The sequence below is a fragment of the Schistocerca piceifrons genome, chromosome 5 (assembly GCF_021461385.2).
Source record: "Schistocerca piceifrons isolate TAMUIC-IGC-003096 chromosome 5, iqSchPice1.1, whole genome shotgun sequence".
Lineage (NCBI taxonomy): Eukaryota > Metazoa > Arthropoda > Insecta > Orthoptera > Acrididae > Schistocerca > Schistocerca piceifrons.
The window spans coordinates 311,534,347-311,561,251 of record NC_060142.1 but is presented as its reverse complement, the minus strand read 5'-3'; the positions used below and the strand labels follow the sequence as shown (position 1 = coordinate 311,561,251).

Sequence of the window (26,905 nt, the reverse complement as noted above, 5' to 3'; positions counted from 1 at the left end):
CGCCATAGATGGCGTTGTAATCGGAGGAATAAAAAAAATGGCTCTGAGCACTATGGGACTTAACATCTGTGGTCATCAGTCCCCTAGAACTTAGAACTACTTAAACCTAACTAACCTAAGGACATCACACACATCCATGCCCGAGGCAGGATTCGAACCTGCGACCGTAGCAGTCCCGCGGTTCCGGACTGAGCGCCTGAACCACTAGACCACCGCGGCCGGCTGTATCGGAGGAATAGAAATGGGTGTAGTACCGTAATTTACGATATGCTACTCAATGGCCCTTCTATATTCGGAGGGCACGTGGGAACTCAGCTCCATGCTGCGAGGGTAGGACAGTTCAATATACAGGTCAATATTTCATAACATGTGGTTGGAAATCCCATTTGCAACGTTGTATTAATACGAGGCCGTGTAGCGAACTACGGTGTATCATAACAGGCAGTACACTGCGACCGGAGCTCACGTACGGTGTAGACGTAGAAAAGATAGCGGCTCTAAACATCACAAAACTTGCGCAGTGTTTATTGGCTGCACACCCACTTATCATTAGGAGAAAAGACGTGCAAGTGGTCGATGAATGTTGCAACCGTAGAGTTGGGGCTGCTGTTGCCTTGTATGCCGAGCGTTTTCTGGAGAAAGGTTGCTCTCGTTCGTTCTTTTACAAGGTTGTGTTTACGTCAGATGGCAGCATACAGACTGGCAAAAGATCACGAAGCAAACGTGTTGCAGGAGAAGCTAATGAAGTAGCTGTACTAGCGGCAGTGCACCACAACTCACGGATGAGCGCCCGGAAATTACACCGCGATTCCGGTATATCCGCAAGTAGTATTGTCACAATACTGCATCGTTATACATATCATCCACGCCACGTGTCAGTGCATCAAGAACTCGATGGCGCCGATTTTCATAACAGGGCAGTGTTTTGTGAACGGGCACGTCAACAAATCCAAATAACCCCTACGTTCTTTGCTGAAGTATTATTTTCCGATGAGTCTAGACTCACAAACCATGGTAGCGTTAACCGGCATAACATGCATTACTGGAGTGTTGATACTCCACTGATTACGGCAAGTTGAAAAGTGATGTCCTTTGTTGGTTAACATACGGTGTGGCATCATGGGGAACAAATTCATTGGTCAGTATTTTAGCGACGGCACGATGAATGGAACAGGAACTGCACATACTACTGCATGATGTTGTCCAGGACGTTCGACAATGTATTTAGTTTCAGTATGACGGTTGGCCAGCGCATTACTCAAAGCCCGGTGGATCGGCATAATGTGGCCCTATTAATTGGACCCTCTAGGTTGCCGGATTAGACGCCGCCGAATTTATTTCTGTGAGAATATTTGGAAGATAAGGTGTACCAGCAAGTGCCACAGGGCGTGAAAATATGGTCGACCGTATCGGAAATGCTCGCGACGATATTCCGGCAGATTTGCTTCTGTCCTGCATATGGTCATTTGAAACGCAGATCACTAAGTGTACTGAAGCTGCGGTACTACATTTGAACACTCTTACTCTTATTGGGAAAGTGGAGTAGCGTTCGCCTCGAACCAAGACCACAGTGACGCGTCGAGTAGTCCCATGTTCGATATGTCGGAGGAATACGTTGCGAATAGGGTTTCCAATTACAAGTTATCAAACACTGGCGTGTCCTGCCCTCGCAGCAAAGAGTTGGGGTCCCATGAGCCACTGGATACTCAAGGGACATTGAGTAACATGTCGTCAGTTACGGTTGTTACCCACTTCTATTACTCCAATTAGAGCGCCATCTGTGGCGAATCGAAGAAAACGCTTCAGACAAAACGTATGTAGATTTTGCCACAGAATCGTAATATGCAATAAAAACGCGGGCCGCCACTGCGGATTCCAAAATTTCTCTGTGCCACCCACGCACTGGGTGGGGTGGCGTCTCGAGTGTGGTATCATTGGATGAGACAAACGAATTAGAATTGTAACGTTTCTTGATCCATTGTGTAGTTTTCGAGATATTTCAATGTCTTCAGTTAAAATGAACACCCGGTATAAAGACAGGTCATTGCTTAAGGTCATTAGGTCGTTACCAAAAATCTCGGAAAGTACTTCAGAGATTTCCTTCAAATTTTTGCACGATCCTCTATCAGAAATACGGACGGGCATAGGCTACATATATTTACATATATAATATATAAAGGGGAAACTTTGTACTAATGTTTATACAACTTTCGCTCCCTGTATTTTGCTCCTATCTTCAGAACTTCAAAGGTGTATTCAAGCCACATTATCAAAAGCTTTCTCGAAGTCTACAAATGTTATAATATCGATTTGCCTTTCCTTCTGAGAGATGGGGCAAGCTCACTATTTCCTCACATGTGCCTCCATTGCATTTAATAACATCTGTAGATATATAAGTATCAAACGTGAGTCCAGCTCCGTGCAAATATCTTCAACCGATGCTATTTCAGTAACGGGAAGGTCAGCTTAAATTGGTGCGCTCTCCCATAGTGGAACTCAGGTCCACCATGTAAGTCAGTGGTACTATTCAGCTGCTAAGGGGATCATCATATTTCTGACATGATCAAAGATATAAAAATCCAAGAAAAGGCAACTATTACGTGAAGGAGCTGGTGGGGTGGAAGTGAGAAGCATATATTATGTTACTTGAGTGGAAAAATTTCTCGAACCGACCCATTGTCAGTGATACATTTTAATGTTAGTCACATGTGCCTCACTTTTTCTGTTAACATTCGACAAGGAAACTGCGGATTCTGTCCTGTGGCAAGTAATACCATCTAAAAACCGTTACAAACGTTACATAAATGAAATGTAAGAAGTTACGTGATGCACTTCTCTTTTATTGTTCATTTCAGTTGTCATGTGCTCAATTATATATGATCAAATGAGCACTATACTAATAATCTCTGAACATACATTTAAAGCACGTAGCATCAGATGATGACTAGAATACTGCACAGATGGTGGCTCCACAAGCTTTAGTACCTATGAACAATAGTGTATAAGTACAAATGTATACTATGCTTGAAAAACTGATGGTACTTTTGAAGTAGCATTTACGTAATATCAAATGGTTACAGGTACGTAAATGAGAGTGTATGCAAACAATAGTAAAGCATGTATTTTGTTTATCATGTGATAAATTAAAGTATGTAACATAGCGAATTCACTATTAAGAGGAAGAAAACTGTGATAGAACCCGTCAATTTATTAACATTTCATAATTGTTCAGCGCCTGTGGTTAATATGTAGAAAAGGCGTATAAAAATATTGAATTAAAGTGATGCCATTGAGTGGAAATTGATATGTGCCCTGTATTACAATAGTTGTATATGTTCATTCTGATTTCTTCAGAGATTCTTCACTTTCAAATGATTTAATGCTAACACACTCAAAGAACTAGACTGTTTCCAGTTAATACAGAATGTATCTCAAACTACATAAAAATATTTCTGATAAATGGCAGTATACCAATAAGAAGACACAAAAATTAAGATGGTTTATTCATGTAAATTACGTACCTCTGAAATTTGTTTATCAACTAATCGCTTGTAAGGTTTTAGTTTAGGTAAGGTGCGTCAGGGTGGCTGACGAAATCAAAGAATCAAGAAACTTTATCAGGAAATACGTTAGGAAACTGATGTTCCAAGTTTGTTTTCGAAATCATGCCTTCCAGTTATATCTCTTATTGTAAGCTAAAAGTATTTTTCATCAAGAATTACACATTTGGCAAAGATTTATCATTGTTCCTCACTATCTTGTCCTATAAATAAATAAAATTCCACAACATATTGCTCATACAGTATTGCAAACGTCTTTTCTTTCAATGATTACCTTTAATTTCAGTAACAGCAGTGATAATGATAATGTGAACTACAAATCAGAATTTTCATTGTAACGAAAGACTAAGATGGCATCATCACTTTAATCTGATTCTGTATATGAAAACCCTGAAACTTTGACACAAGAACTCAAATTACATATTGTTTCATGTAAAATTGCTGTATTCCCTAAATGTCCACAGAAGACTCACAGATGTCTACACCCCATATTTAAGTGCAAAGAAACATTAATACAACTTACTTTCTCAATGAATTTATATATTAAAGTTTGTACTTAATGAAACAATTTTTTTTATGTTTAAGAATCTCAAGACAACAAGCAATATAGAAAGAAGCAACTACTTCTCTTCAAATTCTGTACACTTCATTTAAAAACGTGTTATCAGTACAAAGTAAATTTTATTTGGGTAGGGTATTAAATATATATGGATGTTGGAACACCGAGTAGTCTATATGTGAATCAGTGGTGTGGAAACAAAAATCGAGATTTCTGTTATGATGATGATAATATATGGCTTTCTATAGGGTCGTACATTTCTCAAGAAACCAGTACTTACTTCGACATCAAAACTAAATATTAAATGCACACATCATTAATCAAGCTATAAACAAATAAGATGTGTTTCAGGCACGAATCTATACAGCTATATATAGACAAGTTGTTGTTTAATCTTCTTACCAAAAATTTCACGAAGTACTTAACAGATTTATTTCATATTTCTACACGATCCTCTAAAGATGATTCAGACCAACATAATCTGTATTTTCTGTACATAATATATAGAGGGAAAACAATATTACTAAAAATCGCGTCAGTTCTTGGCCAATGTACTTTAAATTTTTATACAATATTATAACGTATATTCAAATAAAGATAAACTATATATATATATGTGTGTGTGTATATATATAAATATATATTGGTGAAGAACTATTCGAAATTACAAGTCACTGTTCTATCGACTATTCCAAAGGCTACATATTTTAATATACAAATATACACAGTAAATAAAATGGATAAATTGTTAGGAAAACTTTGGAAAAAGTCTTCAGAGATTTACTCCAAATTTTTACACGATTCTCTAATAATTGTTGAGATGAAAATAGGCTACATATTTTTTAAAAAATATTTATAGTATTTCAGCGTATATTCTGACGGAAAAATATTCTAGCACCAACAAATAATTAACGTAGAGTAATGACATTTCTGGAATGCGTTTGTCTAGGTAACATATTCAAGTAATTAATTCTGCAAAATCACAGATTACTGTAAACGCGAGAAAAGCCACTGTAAATGTGAAATGTTGGTAAATTAATGAGTGGCGTAACTGGTGGGGTATTGAATGGAAGGGTGCAGATGTGCATACATTGTGTCGTACAGGTGCCAGGTGTCAGTTTTTGGGATGGAGTTACATGCCTGTAGCCCTTAGCCGGTGAATACAGGGAAGGTTAATGCTGGTTGTGGAGGAGGCTGAAGATGTCGCCCGATGATATGCCATATGTGTTTGAGTGGAGACAGGTGTGGTGATCGAGCAGCCAAGGAAATATTCGACATGCTTTGGAGGATGTTCTGTTACAACAGCGTTATGAAGATGAGAGTTTTCCTATTGGAAAACACCCCCTGGAATGTTGTTCATGAATGGCAGCGCATCAGGTGGAGTCACTAGACTGACGTACAAATTTGCAGTGAGGGTGCGTGGTATAGCCATGAGATTGTTCCTGCTGTCATACCGAATCACACCCCAGACCCTTACTCCAGGTGAAGGTCCTGTGTGTCCAGACTGAAGACAGATATGTTCTGGGTGCTAACCTGGGCTCTGTCATGTGAAAGTCCGAAATTAACTGGTCAAGAAATATCCGATATTTTGGCTAACATCGTTCCCCTTTATGTATTACATACTTATTTATGTAACATATATATTAAAAATATGTAGCCCATGTCCATCAGAACGTTTATTTGAGAATCATGTAAGAATTTGAAGTAAATGGGCCAAGAACTTTTTAGTTTTTTCCTAATGATGTTCACCTTTTACATACTATTCATTTATGCACTACATATATTAAAGAAATATGAAGGCTATGTCCACCTGTACCTGTATTAGAGTCTCATGTAAACATTTGAAGTAAATCAGTCAAGAACTTTTCGAGATTTTTGCTAACCTATACATGTGTGTGTGTCTGTGTGTGTGGATGAGTGTGTGTGTGGGTGGGTGAGTGTGTGTGTGTGTGTGTGTGTGTGTGTGTGTGTGTGTGTGTGTGTGTGTGTGTGTGTGTTACATATATTATGTACATAATTAAAAATATACATTCTGTATCCGTCCAATGTCTTATTAGAGCTTTGTATACAACTTCAAATAAATTGATTAAGATCTTATGAGATTTTTGCTAATAAGGTTTCCCCTTTGTGTATTACACATACATTTATATGCCATATAGCATGTCTCCTATGTCCATCCGAAAGTATGTCAGTGTATCATATAAAAGTGTGAACTAAATCGGTCATGAACTTTTCGAAATTTCTGCTAACAACGATTCGCCTTCATGTGTTTGACATATATCTATATACAATAAGTAATAACAACATAAAGCCTGGGTCGGTCTGCACATTTAATCGAGAACCGTGTGAAAATATGAATTGAATCAGTCAAGAAATTTTCAAGATTTTTGGATCAATGTTACAACGACCTATCTTTATATAGTGATACAACTTAGGTTTTTATATATTACATATATTTAAAATGTATAGGTTATGTATGTCCAAACGTTTGTTATAGCATCGTGTAAATATCTGAAGTTAATCGGTAAATAATTCTCGAGATTTTCGCTAACAACATTTCCCCTTGCATGGTGGATGTACATATATTTATGTATCACATATATTAAAATGTGTAGCCTACGTCCATCCGAACGTTTGTTGAAGTATCGTGCAAAATTTGAAGTAAATCGCACAAGAACTTTTCCGAGAGTTTTGGTGATAACATTTAACTACAGCTTGTCTTCGTATAGCAGTAAAGATAAACGAGAAACGTTGTTAGCAAAAATCTCGAGAAGACCTTGACCGATTTACTTGAAATTTCTTTCACATAGCCTAATAAAAGTTCAATAGACATATGGGTATAGAGGAACGCTAATATACAATAAGCAAATAGGAAATGTTATTGGCAGCAACCTCAAAAATATCTTGACCGACTTACTACAAATTTTTACATAAAACACTAATAGACGTCTGTATCAGAGCTGTAGCAAACCGTATGTATTCGGTACTGAGTAACGAATACTTTGACTGACTCGAAGTACCGAATCGTTACTCATCAATACATTTCGTTACTCGTTACCGTACTCCGCGTTCGGCTCGTATCGCTCGGCTCTGCACGCCCCTTTGCAGAAGATTTAAGGATGCACGCCCGTCGGCGCAGTAGTTACAATTTAGAGAATATAGTTACTGTTGCACAAGCCTTGTTGTCGCGCAAATTTAACTTCATTGATATAGTTTTTGGGATTGTAATATTCTGTGTTAATACTTATTGAGAGGTGAGTAATTTGTGTAGACCTTCTTGACGAATTTGACGTTCGTGGCTCTGTGATTTAGATGGTTACTGTTATAAAATATTTTCGATCTTACTTCTTGATCCGTATCTGCAGATTAATCCTCGATGATCTCAGGTCCACCACCTTTAATACAAACACACATTTCATTTATTTTTTCCAGGAAATGTTTCAGTTTAATGGTTACAATTTGTTTTTTGGTCTCGTTGTAATTGGGGTCCTACTTTGAAATAAATCGCAGTGTGTTTTTTATTCTATTTAGTTGATTGAATCATTGACATTATTTTCATTTCGCTGATCAGTTATTTCAAATACATACGTTATATCTTGCATTTGTAAAAAATTGTTTTTATCTTCCACATTAAATAATTTAAAACTTACTATTTATTTAATTTCATTATTACACCCACTTCTAACGTATTCAAGTATAAAAAGTACATCATAGTACCAAGATCATGTATACGGTAATGAGTAACGTTTACTTTGGCGGACATGAAGTACCGAATCGTTACTCATAATTTCGTTATTCGTTGCCGTACCGTGCTTTGCGGTCGGTTCCACTCGGCCGTTTTCGGAAGATATGCGCGCTCATCGGTGCAGTAGATGCTATTTCGACATTATGGTTCCTGCTGTACAAGCTTTATTGAGTAAATTTTGCTTCATTTGAAATATTGTTTTTGGAATATTCTCTGTTAATATTTATTGTGAGCTGAGTAATTAATATAAGCATTATTGACGAATTTTAAATGATTTAGATGTTTATTATTTGTTACTTCACATCCCTTCAGAGGCGGATGTGGCTGTAGTGTGGGTAGCCGCAAGTTAAGTCGTGGGTGGGGGAGTGTTGACACACCACCGAATCAGAGCTGCCAACCTAGAAGCTAGGAAGTGCGCCTATACCATATAACTGCAATGATATAGTGGATTCATGAATGTGCATTATACAGATTGTCATTTTCAAATGCGATACTTTTGCACTAACGTCGATATTATTCTAATTGTTAATGTCACAAAACACAGCACAACAGTTCCGAGGTTCGCAAATGTAGTCATACAACTAAGATCGGTCACACTGGTAGCAATGACAAACAGGCGACACTCGTCACGAAATATTCCGATTGTTGCTGAAATTCCATGAGCGAACTTCGGGCCAAGCCTTCAAGATAAAATGCGGGAACAGTACTTAGCGTTCTTACTCGTTTCCTGACTCTTGCGTCAATCAGGACGATTGTTTAACAGTTATGTATTGTTCTTTTCAGTGTAATTTACAGTGAACAAGAAAAGAAGCAAACTGTGGAACTTTTCCACGAAAGTTACCGATGATAATGCAAAATGTGATCTTTGTCATACCTTATATTCCGTGAAAGGTGGCTCTGCATCAAATTTAAAAAAACAGTCTTATAAAAAACATCGATTATCATATGAGACCATAATTACAATTTCACCAACTCCACTAGAGCTCACCAGATCCCAAGGTCGAGAATTTTCTTCTGAAATGCCAGTACCGTTTACATCAACATCTGAAGTCACTTCATTAAAACCTCAACCTCGACAACAGCAAACAACCATTGCCACCTCTATAAAAAAAACCTTAGTGGTGCAAGAGAAAAAAAATACTGAGCTATTTTTCAGTATGCTAATTAAAGATTAGCATCCTTTTTCTGTGACTGTAGATGCTGGCTTCGAAGCTTTAATTGAATACTTCGAGCTCAGCTGTAAATTACCATTAAGGTACATACTAAGCACAACATTACTGGATGCTCAGTATGTAAGAGGGAATAATAAACTAAAGAACGAACTGGGAGCTGCGTCTCACATTTCCATCACGACCGATGGTTTAGCTTCTTGGGAACAACGTCCCCTCTAGCAGTTACATTACGCTACATCGTAAACTGGGAACTGAAGTCTGAATTATTAGGATGTTTTGAATGTAATGAGCAGCAACAGCTGACTATATTAAAATGGATTTATGTAAATTTATTATGTAAGTGGGAAGTACAAGACAAAATATATGTGTGTGTTACAGATAATGCCGCTAACATGAAATCAGCAATTCGGTTGGTGAGTTATGAACATCTGCCTTGTGTCGTGGATACACTTAATATACTAGTGTGTTCCGGACTTAAGAGCATTGAAAGCATTACACAAAAAACCAAAACAATCGTACGACACTTCCATAGAAGTCCAGTGTCTACAAAAAAATTAACATTAATACAAGAGCAGCTCAGGCCTGCACAAAAGCCTTTAAATCTGAAAATGGACGTTGCAGCTAGGTGGAACAGCACACTGAATATGCTGGAAAGGAATTCTATTCTACAGGAACCCCACGAAGCGACACTTGGCCTTCTTCACAATCCTGTTGAAAGTCTCCTTGAAACTGAATGGTTAGCTCTACCAGACGTTATCAAAATTTTATAGCCTTTTAAACAGTTTATAGAAGAAATGTCCACGCGAACGAAAGTGTCTATTTCAAACAGAGCTAGCAGCCACCGATGGTGTAGCTGGGATATTTGACAGTTTGCATATTGATTTAAGTACAGAAATAGCAAAGAACTTTCTGTTTAAGTTGAAGACAGAATTTAATAACCGGTTTAAGAACTGTGCTAGGCATCCAGTCCTTTCGAAAGCGGCCCTATTAGATCCAATATTTAAGATGCTTGTTTTATAGACAAATATGCTTACGAGTTCGCCAAAAGCTCATTAAAAACTGAATTCGAAACAAATATTCATTCAAGAACACCACTTGAAGCAGAGTTGCCCGAGTCTGTATCGGTCATTCCTTTTGACAAAGAGGACTCAATTTGGAAAGAATTTGATGCTAAGGCAACGTCAAGCTCTACATCAGGTGTTACCAGCATAATTTCGATGTGGCAATATATCGAAGAAAAGTTATTAAGCAGGCATGAGTGTTCTTTAATATGGTGACAAGCACGAACATTTCTCTGTCCTGAGCTGTCACGCTTAGCACAAAGATATTTATGTCATTGCTACTTCAGTACCGTCAGAAAAAGCATTCTCGAAGTCAGGCCAAATATTCTCTGATGGGCAGAGATCCCTGAAGACGAAATCCATGGAAAACATTTTATTTTTAAATTTGAAGCAAAGGTTTCTGTAAGACATTTCTCTGTACATTTTCTGTTTGTTGTATAGGCTACATATTATGTTGATTTTAGCACCGTTATTTCTTTCTAGTGCATTTGCAACAAATTGTCTGTAACTGTCACATTAAATAATTCACGATTTACTGGTTTTCGTTTTCATTCAGTACAAAAAAATACACCAAAGTACCAAAATGTAATCGTACGAGTGCGACTGGACTCCATAAAAATTATACGGTACCGTCTGTAACAAAGGTTACGAATAACGATACGTTTGTATCGAGAATTGATGTCTGTAGTAACGAATACATACGGATACACATTTTTTCTACACTTTCGCAACTCTAGTCTATACTGACATAATTAACATTTGCTTTTTATTCATAATGCATAGGTTTTCTGTCAAAATCAACTGCTAGAAAGAAAATGCGGCCGTAAGTATGATAACAAGTTATATAAACCACTAGACAAATTGTTTCTCCCATATATATTCTTTCTCCTTATACATAATTTTATACAAAAACAGTGTGCATAACAATGTACTGTTTTATTTTCTTCCTCTGCATTGGTTCTACAGAACACATGGAGCCGGCCGGTGTGGCCGAACGGTTCTAGGCGCTTCAGTCTGTAACCGCGCGACCACTACGGTCGCAGGTTCGAATCCTGCCTCGGGCATGGATGTGTGTGATGTCCTTAGGTTAGTTAGGTTTAAGTAGTTCTAAGTTCTAGGGAACTGATGACCTCAAATGTTAAGTCCCATAGTGCTCAGAGCCATTTGAACCATTTTTTGAAAACAGGGAAGTGGTTTTTATGGCTTAGCGGTTTCTCATTAGAACCCAGCTCCACAATATGTATCGTCTGACACTTTGTGATCCTCCGAACTCGTAGATTAAAACTAAGTGGAATACTGTCGTTGAAGTTACTATCCTCACACATCCAGCAGCTGGAGGGGTCTCTCCCATACGACCCACATACCAATGATCCCAATAGGTTTACCTATTCATTTTAAGCGAATTCCACTCCCAGTCGTGGTTTTGTTTCCAGTACTAATTAAAACAGGTCAAATGCCACAGAGAGGGAAGGAGATTATGTGGACAGGGGAGGGAGGAAGAAAGAAATGGACATAGAGAGGGGTAGGAGAAAATAGACAGAGAGAATGGGGGCGGAGCGTAGGAGGAATATCCAGTTCCCAAACACATTTAGCAATTGTGAAAGGTTACCGGGTTCCCTAGTATGATATAATGTGCCATTATTGCGTACAACACACTTGCGGAACAATGACTTGCGTTTTGACATATCATCTGGCGTCAGCATTAAGTTGCGCTTGATCATAGCAAGTGAGCATGTGTATGAAGCAGTTTGAAGGACAGCATAGCCAAGGAAAGTCTGCAACATAGTAAGTGCTTACCAATTATAATATGAATTGTACTGAGGTGTTTCTTATAGTCAGGCGTTGATGAGAGAACAGTGAATTCTTAATAGTGAACAGCACTCATAACAGTTGCATACTAGTATCACATTCCAACGTGTTTCGCTATATAAAGTGTAACAGCAGAACTTGTTTAGCACACATTGTAGCTCAGTACAACCTGATTTATCTAGAAAAACTACTAGCCCTAAAAATTCCAAATATCACACGAAGCTGAGGGCGGGAGGACAAGAAATGTTAGACATGTTTGAACTTCTTGGTGAGCTTTGCACTGTCATGGTTATTTTTAGTTCTTTTTATCGTCTCTGTGCTATTCTTAACTTGTCTCCATGTTGCTATGTCTGTCTTATACATACTGAGGTAGCCGAAGCTTATGCTTTAGACACACTTGGAACGGTTTCTCAAGTAAATACATCGAGACGCATATTTCCGGAAGTTGTAGCGATAGTGTGGCGGATTTACTTTACCTTATTTAGCCAGAGATGATGGAAGAATTTCATTGATGAAACCACCAATCTTTTCTTCAGTTCCCGCGATCAAGTGAGACAAAGAAAAAGATCAGCCAGTCTGATTATTGCATATCGACATTTGGTCAAACTATTATGAAGTAGTAATTTCTTCCATTTTCTGACATAGCATTCTAGAATTAAAGCTCTCTTTCATCATACGTCACTTTGTATCGTACTAATTATAGTTTTAACTGGATGTTCTTCTTACTTTTTTCTGACGAGTTTTTTATCGTCAGTGACACTGTAGACAGGATAAGACAGCCTCTAATTTCTCTTACGTAAATTTCTGTTTCACTGAAATTTGGTTTTGTGGTTCCATTTCCACAGGAAAATATATTTTCTTGATGCTTGCACTTTTATTTATCGTGTTTCTGTATGTATTTGCATTTATCTATTTTAATTACATGTAGCTCTGATTTTTGTCACTCTCCACAACTGTAATTTCTAACTGTGATAATTGTTTCTGTAGCATCTAGCTGCGAGTTGGCTTTGTCTGCCTGTGTCAATTCCTCTTGGTCACACTCTTCATTTAGCACGGTTGAGTCCGTACCTTGTCACGACGATTTTGGGACAGTACTCAAGCTCGTCCCTTACTTCATTTGGCATTAGTCTAGTAAAACATACACTATGTCTTACTGAAACTTTTATTATCTTTGCCTCAGTTTCCTAGATACGACGTCGGAATTAACTATCAGTGTACACTCCTGGAAATTGAAATAAGAACACCGTGAATTCATTGTCCCAGGAAGGGGAAACTTTATTGACACATTCCTGGGGTCAGATACATCACATGATCACACTGACAGAACCACAGGCACATAGACACAGGCAACAGAGCATGCACAATGTCGGCACTAGTACAGTGTATATCCACCTTTCGCAGCAATGCAGGCTGCTATTCTCCCATGGAGACGATCGTAGAGATGCTGGATGTAGTCCTGTGGAACGGCTTGCCATGCCATTTCCACCTGGCGCCTCAGTTGGACCAGCGTTCGTGCTGGACGTGCAGACCGCGTGAGACGACGCTTCATCCAGTCCCAAACATGCTCAATGGGGGACAGATCCGGAGATCTTGCTGGCCAGGGTAGTTGACTTACACCTTCTAGAGCACGTTGGGTGGCACGGGATACATGCGGACGTGCATTGTCCTGTTGGAACAGCAAGTTCCCTTGCCGGTCTAGGAATGGTAGAACGATGGGTTCGATGACGGTTTGGATGTACCGTGCACTATTCAGTGTCCCCTCGACGATCACCAGTGGTGTACGGCCAGTGTAGGAGATCGCTCCCCACACCATGATGCCGGGTGTTGGCCCTGTGTGCCTCGGTCGTATGCAGTCCTGATTGTGGCGCTCACCTGCACGGCGCCAAACACGCATACGACCATCGTTGGCACCAAGGGAGAAGCGACTCTCATCGCTGAAGACGACACGTCTCCATTCGTCCCTGCATTCACGCCTGTCGCGACACCACTGGAGGCGGGCTGCACGATGTTGGGGCGTGAGCGGAAGACGGCCTAACGGTGTGCGGGACCGTAGCCCAGCTTCATGGAGACGGTTGCGAATGGTCCTCGCCGATACCCCAGGAGCAACAGTGTCCCTAATTTGCTGGGAAGTGGCGGTGCGGTCCCCTACGGCACTGCGTAGGATCCTACGGTCTTGGCGTGCATCCGTGCGTCGCTGCGGTCCGGTTCCAGGTCGACGGGCACGTGCACCTTCCGCCGACCACTGGCGACAACATCGATGTACTGTGGAGACCTCAGGCCCCACGTGTTGGGCAATTCGGCGGTACGTCCACCCGGCCTCCCGCATGCCCACTATACGCCCTCGGTCAAAGTCCGTAAACTGCACATACGGTTCACGTCCACGCTGTCGCGGCATGCTACCAGTGTTAAAGACTGCGATGGAGCTCCGTATGCCACGGCAAACTGGCTGACACTGACGGCGGCGGTGCACAAATGCTGCGCAGCTAGCGCCATTCGACGGCCAACACCGCGGTTCCTGGTGTGTCCGCTGTGCCGTGCGTGTGATCATTGCTTGTACAGCCCTCTCGCAGTGTCCGGAGCAAGTATGGTGGGTCTGACACACCGGTGTCAATGTGTTCTTTTTTCCATTTCCAGGAGTGTATTTCAACATTTGATCTTCTTATTATGAGTGATTAATATAGGGTTTTTCATAGTTACTAGCTAAAACTGACAAGAGTGAATGTGTGCGCTATTAGAAGCGACAACATGCCAGGAAACATTGGTCCACAGATAAAGCCGTTTGCGAGATAGTTGTGAGCGTGTGGTGACAAGTCGCAACTGACTTCATTGACCTGACTTGATACCAGTGTATTTGAAATTTAAACACAGCGATTATATTTTCGTCTAATTAGCGTTAAATTACACCAATGGCCGCCGTGTGGGATTTACTGTTGAGCCGTTGATGTAAGACGACATTTAATGCGCCAGTATGGTTCAGGATGGCTAATTAGATAGATTGGAACCTGTGCCTAGACCTCCGAGATCACCTGACTCAATCCTCCAGCTATTTCTGCCTTGAGCTGTCCGAAAAGTGAAGTGCAGAATATTCCCAATGATAGAAGTGAAGAACCGGAGCTGCAAATTGTACATTTTTGTTAAGGTTTAGAATTTTTCAAGCCTGCTTCATAGTATTCGAAACTTAATGTGGAGAAGAGAGTAGTACTGCATAAAAATGCATTGAAGACATGTGGAACGCAGTTGTGAACCGGTCTGAGTGCACAGTAAATTATTATAACATTTAACGCGCTGAAGCAATATGGTATAACTTGTTAACATAAGTCAGGGGAACAGCTGAAGCTCTTTCAGACAGTGGCGTAATCGAGAAGCTTACATTTATAATACCTTTGTACTAAATGGGACAATGTTCCATACTAGGGTCAAGAGGAGCTCACAAATTTGCAATTATTTCTCAAAGAGTTCGTTTACGGATCCATCCTTTCGTTAATTTCGTTGCTTCTAACACAGCATATTTTCACCCATGTCAGCTTTCGCTATGTATATTTCAGCTATTTATCAATTACTGCTGGAAATAGGCCCATTCCAGAAGCCTTCATTGATTACAATATTCAGCTTCTCACATCCAAGTTTGTTTCTTTGTGTCTACAGTCCATTTCCATTAGATCACCCGTTTGGCTTCTTCTTATCACAAGAAACCTAACCCAGAATCTGCTTATTTCATCTCCCACTATTTCATCTCGTCATGAATACACTAGAGTGGTTCTTATTATGTACTTTTTAAATTTCTTGATAGTTTTCACAGGCTACTTTCCAGTTTGCTTCCATTCCAAGTATGCACTATGTGAAATTTGGCCTGAGTAGGATAGTGGGAAATATGACCTTTGCCCTTCAAAATCGGAAAATCCAGAAAAAATCATCATAACAAAACTAAATCTGCATTATAATTCCATTCTTTATTTAACGCAAGTAAACTGTTCACTTCAATCTATTTAACTGATTGGTAGATGATGGGAAATTTAAAAATTAATGGTGGAAAATTAAAGAAAAGAGAAAATATACATTCAGCATGGTGGAACAAGCTCAGTTTTGCTTTGTAACCATTCCCCTCCCCATCCTCTCTCCTTTCAGTGACAGTGCAGTATGCTAGCAGGCATTAAAATGAAACAGTCAGTCACAATATAGCCCATAGTAATCATCTTGCCCATGCTGAAATGTATCGTAATGATTTGACCATTTTTTGAAAAATTTTCAGAAGTGCTCATCCAAAAAATTATATAAATGGCGTGTGTGTTTTTAGATGTAGAAATACTCCAAGTTACACCCTGAAAATCTTTTAAAAAATGGTCAAGTCTTCATCATACTTTTGAGCACAACCAAGATTATTACTATAGGTCTATATTGTGATTGACTGTTTCATTTTAATGCCATATATATATATATAATCTTTAAATCATGATTTTACAAGTGAAGTAGCATTTTTAAATGCAAAGTTCAATATCTGTGCCATATATGATGTAAGCCACAACGAATCGTCAGATTAATTGTTTTTGGCACCTAAATTGTTTGTATATACTTGTCAAGTGTCGTAACGTTCTTTCCAAGTCTAAAAGTCTCTAAAAATACGTCATCAGAAAAGAAGAGAATCGTGTACAACGAATTTCAGAATGTTATTTTCCAAACAATAGCATGTGCGTCGCACACACACACACACACACACACACACACACACACACACACACACATACACATACACACATACACGAATTTCCGCTAAAACTGATGCGTAAGGTGTGGTTGGGAGTGCTCACTAAAGTAACTGCTTGCTATTTCCAAGTCTAAAGTATCTGTGTTACTTTTGTATAACAGTGTAAAACATATGGAAGTAGGCAGTTACAGTTCCTCCTAACCCTATGTGAGAATATGTCACTGGCAGTACAAAAAGGATGTATCATTTATAAAAAGTATGTAAACACACTTGCAGCGGTACTGTCTGTGTCATTGCTATATCTAAATTGTTCTATAAAACAAATGTTCAGCTAACATAATATGTCAGATACTGGAAGAATGCGAGAAATATGTGACTTACACAAACATTACTGTGAACTGTCAAATTAAATGCCACAATGCTATTTCTGTGCCTAATTTATCTGCATTATTTTTATATAACAACAAAAAACACAAAAAGCATACTAAAAAGTTCATTCCAGACCTAAATGAATGCAGAAGTAGAAAAACGAAGTAGTAGAAAAACGATGTATTATTTATCCAAAAAATGTATGAACCCACACACAGTATTTATATCAATAAAGAGTACCATGTCTAAATTTTTCTATAAAATTGGTGTTCAGACAATTGTGTAAAAAATTGGAAAAGTGAAATCATCATATGACATCTAAAACGTGAGTGTAGACTCTCAAATTAAATACCACAATGACATTTCCACATTTTAATTTTTCTATTGCAGTAAAAAGCGTATGTAGTAGGCAGTTTACTCCATGGCTATTACTGGTTTTTATCACTTCTCATCTCCAACATACCTGGGTAGGAAGGTTATCTACAGACATTACTTTTCAGTCACTTCAACAAATTTAACTTCATAATACAAAATCTTTATAAAAAGTACTACATGACCAGAGAACACAGTGGTGGTGGAACAAGGCAGATATGAAACTTTACCAAATACTGTGGTCGATATCATAAAAAAATGCATCTTTGACATTGAAATAGAATTGTTTATCACAATAAGTAGCGTATCTGAGTACAAAAGAACTGCAGATTTCTTATCGTAATACGTAAGTGTAATTATAGGTCTCTGATCACGTGTCAAAATTCAAACTTCGCACCAAAATAAATAAAATTGTATTATTTCTCAAAATGCACAAGATTTTGAGCACAAAATACACATGACATTACTGCTGTAAATTACTTATTTTACAAGATTTAAAAGTGCACATGGCTTGCATACTGGTACTACTGATTAAACTTGTTGAAGACCGAAGTCTTATTATTGGACCACACTTTGCAAGCACAACACACCTTCAAATTAAACATTTTCATGTATACAGTATCTGTATTACACAAGGCTAACCTACTGGCACTACTGATATCAATCATTGGTCACTAAATGATCTTAGTTCGATCTTCGTAATGCACATAATCATGGAAATACATGGTTTCATAACATTGGAAAACACACATTGGCACTACTGTTCATCAACATATTGATTAAAGTGCACTTGTTAGTGAGAATGACCAGTGTAAACAATGTTAATCCCACGTCTACATTCGTCAAAACATCGTCTCTTAGACCTATATCAAAGCAAGCCAAACATTATAATAACCAAAAGACACCATGTGAACTTCAGATTTCAGTCCACTTCATTGTAATGTTCTACTGCCACACAACAGAAGCTACATGACAGTTCAAAGAAATAGCATATTGAACAATAATAATACACTGCCTTGCTTGAGTACCTCAATTGCAATAGCACTTTCCACAAAGGGCAAAGATCACAGGTTTGAATCCTGGTTCAGCATACAATTTTAATCTACCAGGGAGTTTTGTATGAAGTCACACCCTGCCGGGAATGAAAATTCATTCTGGAAAGAAATCTCAACGCTGCAGTTAAACCATTACTTGGCTATACCATTTCCGCCAGGAGTGCTTGTCCCGTAAGATATGCAGGAGAACTTCGTCGTAGGTTGGAAGGTAGGAGATTAGCTGCCAAAGGAAGTAATGATATGAGGATGAGCCATGTGTCATGCTTCGAAGATCAGTAGGTAGAGCATATACCTACAAAAGACAAAGGTACCAGTTTCGAGTTCTGGTCTGGCACACAGTTTTAATCTGCCAGGATGTTTCAGTAACACATGCAGATACACAGGAAAGCTGTGCTTTCGAAGTCACCGAAGCACTGTCACAGTCCCATGTCAGAGTATTAAGTTTATCTTGCTGTGCAAAAATCTTGCCATCTCCTGCAGACAGTGTCAGACATTCCAGTACAGTAGTAATTTAAGCCATAGCCACTGGCATCCACTGCACATATACAGTGTCAGCTTTTGGTTTTAGAATACTACTAAAATCCAATAGTGGACACCCACATTACCTCCTCAGTATCAGCATATTGTCACAGAATACTATGGAAGATCGAGTAGCTGGCACCCAGACAAGGTGACAGCCTCTGCAGCTGACACTCCCAGCAGTAAACATCCCCAGTAGCTGGAACCAACAGTGGCTGATACGCCCATTGTGTCAACAAGTCTAGACTTGTCTGACAAAGCATATATGTATTTGTGTTGACTCAGAAATATGACATGCATACAGATTGCATCATTGTGCTTTTGCAGATGTCAGCACTTGCACATTGTGTGGTGAGACAGATCTTAAAAGTTAGGCTCTCACTCATAGCAAGTTATTGATATCGTTGTTATCCTGTGTGAAAAAATTAATAAAATCCTAACAGTTTCTGCTACTTCTGACAAACGCGCATTGAAGGCAGTAATTGATTATTAAAGTAGCGGAAACACAAGAACATTGCAAGTTTTTAAGTAACAAGCATCTTCTTTACCTCAAACTCTTCCATTCAAGTCTAGTCAAAAGAAAAGGTCTATTGTAAAACGTTGATCTTTGCTTCAGACATTACCTTGCTGTCTTCAGCATTCTGAAATGCATGAACCACGAAGATGTTAAGATGTTACATCTGGAACGCTATGGGTTCAACAGTGGTTATGGAAAAGAGGAAGTTGCTGCAGATTTTTACACTGCATTTTTTTTGTTCAAATGGATTAAATCCCTACATGTATGCAAATAACTTTTTAAAATTTGTAAGAAAGTTTGAGAAGAATGTCATAAATTGACTGCTGTTGACTACCATTTGTCTCAGAACAGTTAATATACATGTATGTGATATTGCACAGGCTAAAACCTTAGCACTCACTATGGACTTTGTTATGAGACAAATGAATACAAGGAGTCAGACTGACAGTCCACCTAAAATCAAACTGAATTACACAGGTTGAAAAGAGATATTTTGAAGAAATCAGAAGAGCAACATCAATTATAATGAGTTTACTTGTTTTTACACAGTAAAATAAAATGTAGTGCATATCTTTCTTCTTTGTTTTACATTTAGTGACCCTGTGTTAGGGTATTAACTTTACCCTCCCATGAAATACATTTGAAATCTACTGCTGATACTGCTAACTTATGCTGAGACTCGGTGACATCTGTGTACATATATTTGATGCAATCTCCAAGGGTGTCATATTTCAATAGGCAGACATAAATGTATGTGTGCTTTCTCAGGCAAACTGAGACTTGCTGACAACTGTACAGTCGCGGTAATGGCAGTCACCATGTTAACTGACACTCATTACCACATGAATAGTATCCACCATGCTTTTGGGAATTTGTAGTCACCATGATTAGGGTAATGGGGAGTATAATCTATCGAGGATGTTAGCTACTTGGGACATCGGATGCTGGTGATGTCAGCTACTTGGTGCATGATCTAGTGAATATGAGTAGTTTTATATCATTAGAAGCTGATAATGAGTTTATGCAGTAAGTATTAACTTCTGGATAAGCATAAGCTGACAGTGTGTAGGTCTAGTGAATGTCAGCTAATGCAGCTTAGATTAATAGTGTGCTGTAATGGTTAATAATGTCAGCAGAAGATGCCAAAAGTTTTGTGCTGCAAGAAAGGGATAATAGCCTTGCATGCAGATGCTGTAATGTTTAGGTGACTTTGGAAACACAGCTAACCTCATTTCTTATGTACACAACTATGTATCATCATGAATGATGACATCGTTTTGTATTGCAGTATGAATGTAATACCTTGGTGACAAGTGCACTTTACTCTGTAAGTTAGGTCACCAGAAGTGTTCATGTAAGTTTTACAGTACTGTAGTACCAATTTTATGTATTTTCATGAATTTATGCATGATATTTCTATGTGGTACACATATTGAATTACAATCATTTCCTGGGCTCTAATTTATTTCAAGAGTGTCAATAAGTGAGCCATAGTTTACTAAGCAATTCAGGCAATTTAGATGTGGAATTGTTTAATTTGAAGGTCAATTGTGCTTGCAAAGTGTAGTCCAAAAATCAAACTTTAGTTGTCAAAACGTTTTATCAGTAGTACTAGTATGCAAGCCAAGTGCACTTATTAATCACGTTAAATAAGTAATTTATAGCAGTAGCGCCATGTTATATTTGTTCTTGAAATTTTCCATAACACATTTTTATTAATTTTGGTAGCAGTTTTCAGATGTGATGAGAGATCTGTGATTATACTTGCATATTATGATAAGAAACCTGCAGTTCATTTGCATGGAAATTCATGACTTATTATTATTTAGATGCTAAATATTCTATTTTCGAGATACTGACCATTGTCTTTGGCCTTGTTTTTCGTTCTTGTTCCACCCCCAGCATCATCTCTGGTTGTTTCATGTTGAAGGTAAATATTTTGTCTATCTCAGAAATATGTTGTTTAAGCGATACAACACATTGCCAGTGGCTTCAAAACACATTCATTTTAGTTTGGTTTGTTGTCCTGAAGTGTCACAAAACGTGACGTCTGTTGATAGTCTCACTATCCAGGTATTTTCTAGAGCAAACGTAATACAAAAAAAAAAAAACAATAATAGCTGTCAAATATTTCCTAATTTCACATTATGAGTTTTGTTCTGTTATGGAACATTTCGCATGTTGAATATAATTCTGGCAATTAATTTGAGGGACTACAGTCACATTTATATATGTGACACACAGATTTCATTCTTCATATAGTTGGCTCTTTATTTTGGCTAAACATGAATTTTATAGACCAATTTAGTCTTGGTAATCACTGTGCTTATATATTTTTGATGATATATCGTGTCTTTCTGCCAGTAACATACTCTCATTTGGGTCTTGTATTACGTGATAACTGCCTGTTTAGCATAGTTCATGTATTTTTACATGTTATATAAGAGTAGTAACTATAATTTATACATTGCAACAGCATTCTGGTACTTAATTTGAGAGTTCACACTCATCATTTTAGGTGTCACAAATTAATTGCACTATTTTAGTAGTTTACATACTATTTTAACTAAAAATGAGTTTCATAGAACAACTGAGATATAGTAATCACATTGACATAAGCATGGCACATGTGTTCATGTATTTTTGATAAAAAGTACATAGTGTTTGTACTACCAATGACATACGCCCATTTAGGCTAAGGAGAAACTGTTCATTGCCTGCGTAGCATCCCATATTTGGTTTGTACTCCCATATAAAAATAAGACACGTAGTCAAGACATAGAAGTAGCATAGTAGCACTTAATCTGAGCATCCATAAGCATCTTTTAGGCATCAGTTTAGGTGGATGTATCAGAGTGTGTGTGTGTGTGTGTGTGTGTTTGTGTGTGTGTGTGTTTGTGTGTGTAGGTTGTTGCCTCACTGAAGTATTTTATATGTGGAAATATTGCAAGTAAATTCTGCACAAAATTTTCTGGGTAAATGCTTTTGAGAATGATGCAAAAAATGTACAGATCATTTAGGTACTGCTGTGCACAGGAAAGATGGATAAATTGTGACTGACTGTGTCATTTGAATGCCCACTATTGCATTGGGAGGGTTGGGAAGGGGAGGGTTTACAGAGTGCAACAGGGCTAGTTTCGCCATCTTGCATTTGTGATTGCTGTTTTATAATCACTCTCCATCTTGGATTTGTGAATTTGCAATCACTGCCATCTTTGACTTTTAAATTTCTTACAATCTGCTATCATGGATATTTAGATTTCGCACCATTTATCATCTTCGTTTCACACTTTTTAGTTCGTTGATAATGTCATTGTCCCTACCATGTAGGCAGCCACATTGTTGCTCTCATATTAGTCACGTGAAACATGTACCAGAGTGTCCATAGCCATACTACTCCCAGAAATGAAGTGTACTCATTTGAGGCAGCATTATCAGCACCCTCAGAATGTGAAAGGGGCCTAATTGTGTGTCCCCATTTGACTAACGTAAAGAATTGTGGATTATCCAGATTCTTGGAGCATTTAGATGCGGCAGTGGGCTGATGCTGGGTTGCATGGGAACATGAGGTCACATCTATTCGTTTTCAACATTTTCGTAGACCAGGTTTGACCACCACAAATCAGTAATGAAGTGCTTGCAATGTTCTGTGGCATTCCACACCACTGGTGAAAGACCATTAGCAGCAAGAATAGATAATTACCAACTTACACATGGGCTACCACTTACTTCACAGTACAAATGGCTGTATTAGGAGTGGTGCCATGATGGAGAAGCATTGACTGTTGATCAGTGGTGTTGCAATTTGCTCAGTAGTGAATTACAGTTCCGTACTAGCTTGAACTGCCATCGTCAGCGAGTTGGGTGGTTACCTGTTTCGGAGAGGCACAGCAGTTTTACTCCCAGCATCTTGGTGCATAGAGTCATCATGTAATGATTGAGAGAACTCTGACAACAACAACTGTATGTCACAGACATCAAGTCCCTACGTCTGTCCCTGATAGAACGTGTTCGGGTGCAGACGTCAGGTCCTATCCAGAGCCAGCATCAGGACATTAAGGACCATTTACTCACACAACAGGTGTGGGTTGCTTATGTCAGGAGAGGATGCTACAGCGTTATGACGCCCTTCCCAGTCAATACATTTATCCAGTCCAGATGGATGCTACGTCACACTGATAAGTGGCCTCATACTGCCAAGTTAACTGTATACTTTATTCGATTTTGTAATCATTGAAACAATTTCACATATCCTTTGAACCCTTGAAGTTTCATTTAATTTCCTGCTCTTCCTTTGGGTGCTCCACTGTTTTCGTCAACTGGTATACCTGGCAATCAACAATTACATGTCAAATAAATGTAAATCGTTTTCTTTTACAATTTGATGGCGTAAATATTAACTGTTAGTCAAATTTCTACACTAGCTGCATGGGAAGCAGTGATTAGTTGGGAAAATGAACGCACTCTGTCGCAGAACCTGAGAGTGTACCGAAAGCAGAAAGTTTGTATCAGTGATAGAAGCAGCTACAAAAAACATGTTTTTAGGTCACCAGAAGGTTGGGAGCATTCATTGTTCACCCTTATACCCGACTGACGTTCCTGTTAGGCAGGGTGGCAGCTCATTTTATTATGTTTAAATCTTTACACTTCTTTGTGAGGGTGGTCCTACAGTTCCACCATTCTGGCCTGCTGGTACGACTTTGTTAAGATCTCTGTGTGTTTATCTGGTTCGATGCATGCTTCAAACTATCACAGAGCCGTTTTATGCCTTTTTTTTAATTTTGTAAAAGGGAAAGATGTCTGCGGGTCCAGCTGATTCAACACGTGCTGCAGTCTAGCACAGAGCCGTAATGTGGGCTTCAACATATTGTAAAAGTAAAATTTTAAGGTAATCCGAAGACACCCCACGAAGGCGAAACGCGATGTTAATACAAGTATCAGCAGCAACCAAGACTGTGTCTCTTAAATGTTGTCACTGCTATTCTTACTCTTCTACATCAACAGTTCGATATCTGGTTTTCTTGTTATTGATAAAGCCTACTCGTTAGTGCCCACTTTGGTCTGTGTCTCCGTTAATGCAACTTAATCTGATCATTTTCCTTTGTCCAAAGCACAGGTACTCCTATAATATCTCTCTTGACATTATTTAGTTCAGCTACCAGCCCCAGCTGCCTATTTTCAGTCTTACTGCATTTTATGATGTCCATATGAACTGTTGTAAAATCAGTCAAGATAAATTGTATTAATATGACTTCTTGCAGTAAGATGTGGGTGCAGACATAACTGTCGTGCCCCATGTTTCAAATACAGTGCTTGATTTCCCTCAGTCTATTGCTTACAACAAGCATTCATTCAGGCCAGGATATCTACAATCCAAGAATTTGTACACAGGAGCAGGTCGTCCGATAACTTCAGTTATGGTACACAAGATACATATCCAGTGAAGGAGAACTCTGTCCAGTTTCAGCCAGTCCCTCATCACTTCTAAAGGCTGAGAATGGTGACCTGTTCACGAGCTGAAATGCGCCGACAAAGGGTCAACTTTAACGTGGAGTCATTGACAGTCAGTCAGTTCTCCAATATTGAAAGCAGTATGGTCTGTCAAGAAGGGTGCAGACGATTACTGCTCACACCATTTTTGATCCGGCTTGGAGGATTGTCCTTCTGTATCTAACCACCTTACTGAAATCTACCTGGGTTGGTGTGACGTAGGATTGTTGTGTGAAAGATTAAGGGGAACAGGATGAGGCGTGAGTGGTGGGACACACTGTCAGATTCATCTGCTGGGCCACTCTAAGACTGAGAGGCCTTATGACCATTAATTATGCTTGTAAACCTATTGTGTTTCATATGTACTAAAGAGTTCTATGTAGTATGAATGTAGGTAATTTATCCAGTACAATCCTCGTTAGGGACATATACAGTGCGATTTTCATTAACGCTTAAAAACCTACTAAGTGAATTAAGTGGTGAGACTGGTAATTTAATATAAGACACACGGAACTTTAACTGTCGGAAATACCCCAATAGCGGATGACAAATGTTGAACATATGACGTCACCAGATGACGTACGTCGCCGCACGTGCAGCGATTGAGCTTGTCGATTCTACCCTCGCCGCTAAGGGTAGTGCTACACATTGCTCCGCTAGGCTACGCTGTTTTCGTTCTTGCATTATCCGATGTGGTACGGCAGTGCTCGTGGCAGTGGTAATACAAGACTATGATGAACTGGTTAACATGTCATGAGCTGGCACGCATGCAACTATGTTATGGTGTTCCTAATTCCAATGCGCTAGCAACAAGACGCACTTACTCAGAACGTTTCCCACAGCGTGTTTTAACTTCTCAAGAACCGTTTGCCGCTGTGGATTGTCGAATGCGTGAAACTGGGATACTTTGGATAAATAGACACTGGAAGCAAAGCTGTATTGAGAGAAGGTAACACAATGGTCAGACATGTCGTGTTGTGAAATCAACGATAACTGTCAGACAAGATCTAACATAAGAAACAATTTCTACTTTGTGCATTCTTGTTTTATGAGTTTTTATGTTAAACCTTAAGAAACGTGTTTTGTAAATACTTACAGTAGCTTACAACCTTGTTTTTTCTCGAGTGTTTAATGTAACAGTCACTATAACAGTATTTCATGATTTTCTCATCGCATGTTGATGTTTATAATTAATTTTAGCCTTCCAGGATATCGAATGTACAGGTAATGTTGGCTCTCGTTCCCATTTAAGAGACCAAATGGAGGAAGTTACTTTGCCATAGACCAGTTGGGTCTTAAGCAGTCAATGGAATGTCTTGTGTGCAACAGGGAAGCGCTCAAAGCGCACCACAAAGCTAAAGTGCACAAGTTGTCCGTTAGAGAATATGTGCGTCATATTGAAATTTGTCAATGTTTTTGTGCTGGATAGTCACTTGGCCCTAATTTTATTTCGGTTGTTATGTTTACCGAAGAAGCTATATTTAATGAAGAAGGGATCTTCAATACCAAAAATAACATTTATTAGTCCAGTGCTAACTCTCATCAAATGTACGAGCATGTTCGTCAAGACATATTTACGGTTAATGTATGGGTGGGAATTTTACGAGACCAAATACTAGGACTAGACTTCTTACTTGATAATGTAAATAGACAGAAATACTCAGTCTTTTTGAGGAGGGTTCTGCCAGAGCTACTTGAAGATGGTCCTCTGGAAATAAGAGCAAACATGTGGCTAGAACAAGAAGGAACTCCGCCGCACTATGCCATAGCAAAAAGAAATTACTTTAATCAGATGTATCCAGGTACATTGATTGGATGACGTGGACAACCTAGTGTTCGGATACTTTTGAACAGGTAGTGTACATGTGTATAAGCGATACTCGTTTCACGTGAGTCTTGTCTCAGATGACGTATCATTATGCCGATATACCGTGAATGTGGAGAATTATGTTCTGTGCGCATTAGCATTTGAGAT

General features: G+C 38.8%; 1 protein-coding gene across 1 annotated transcript in view; it reads right to left on the bottom strand.

The window, feature by feature from the left end:
* The window catches only part of LOC124798964 (neuronal acetylcholine receptor subunit alpha-7-like), a 347,863-nt gene that overhangs the window by 1,362 nt on the left and 319,596 nt on the right, over positions 1–26,905 (bottom strand). The window lies entirely within an intron of this gene.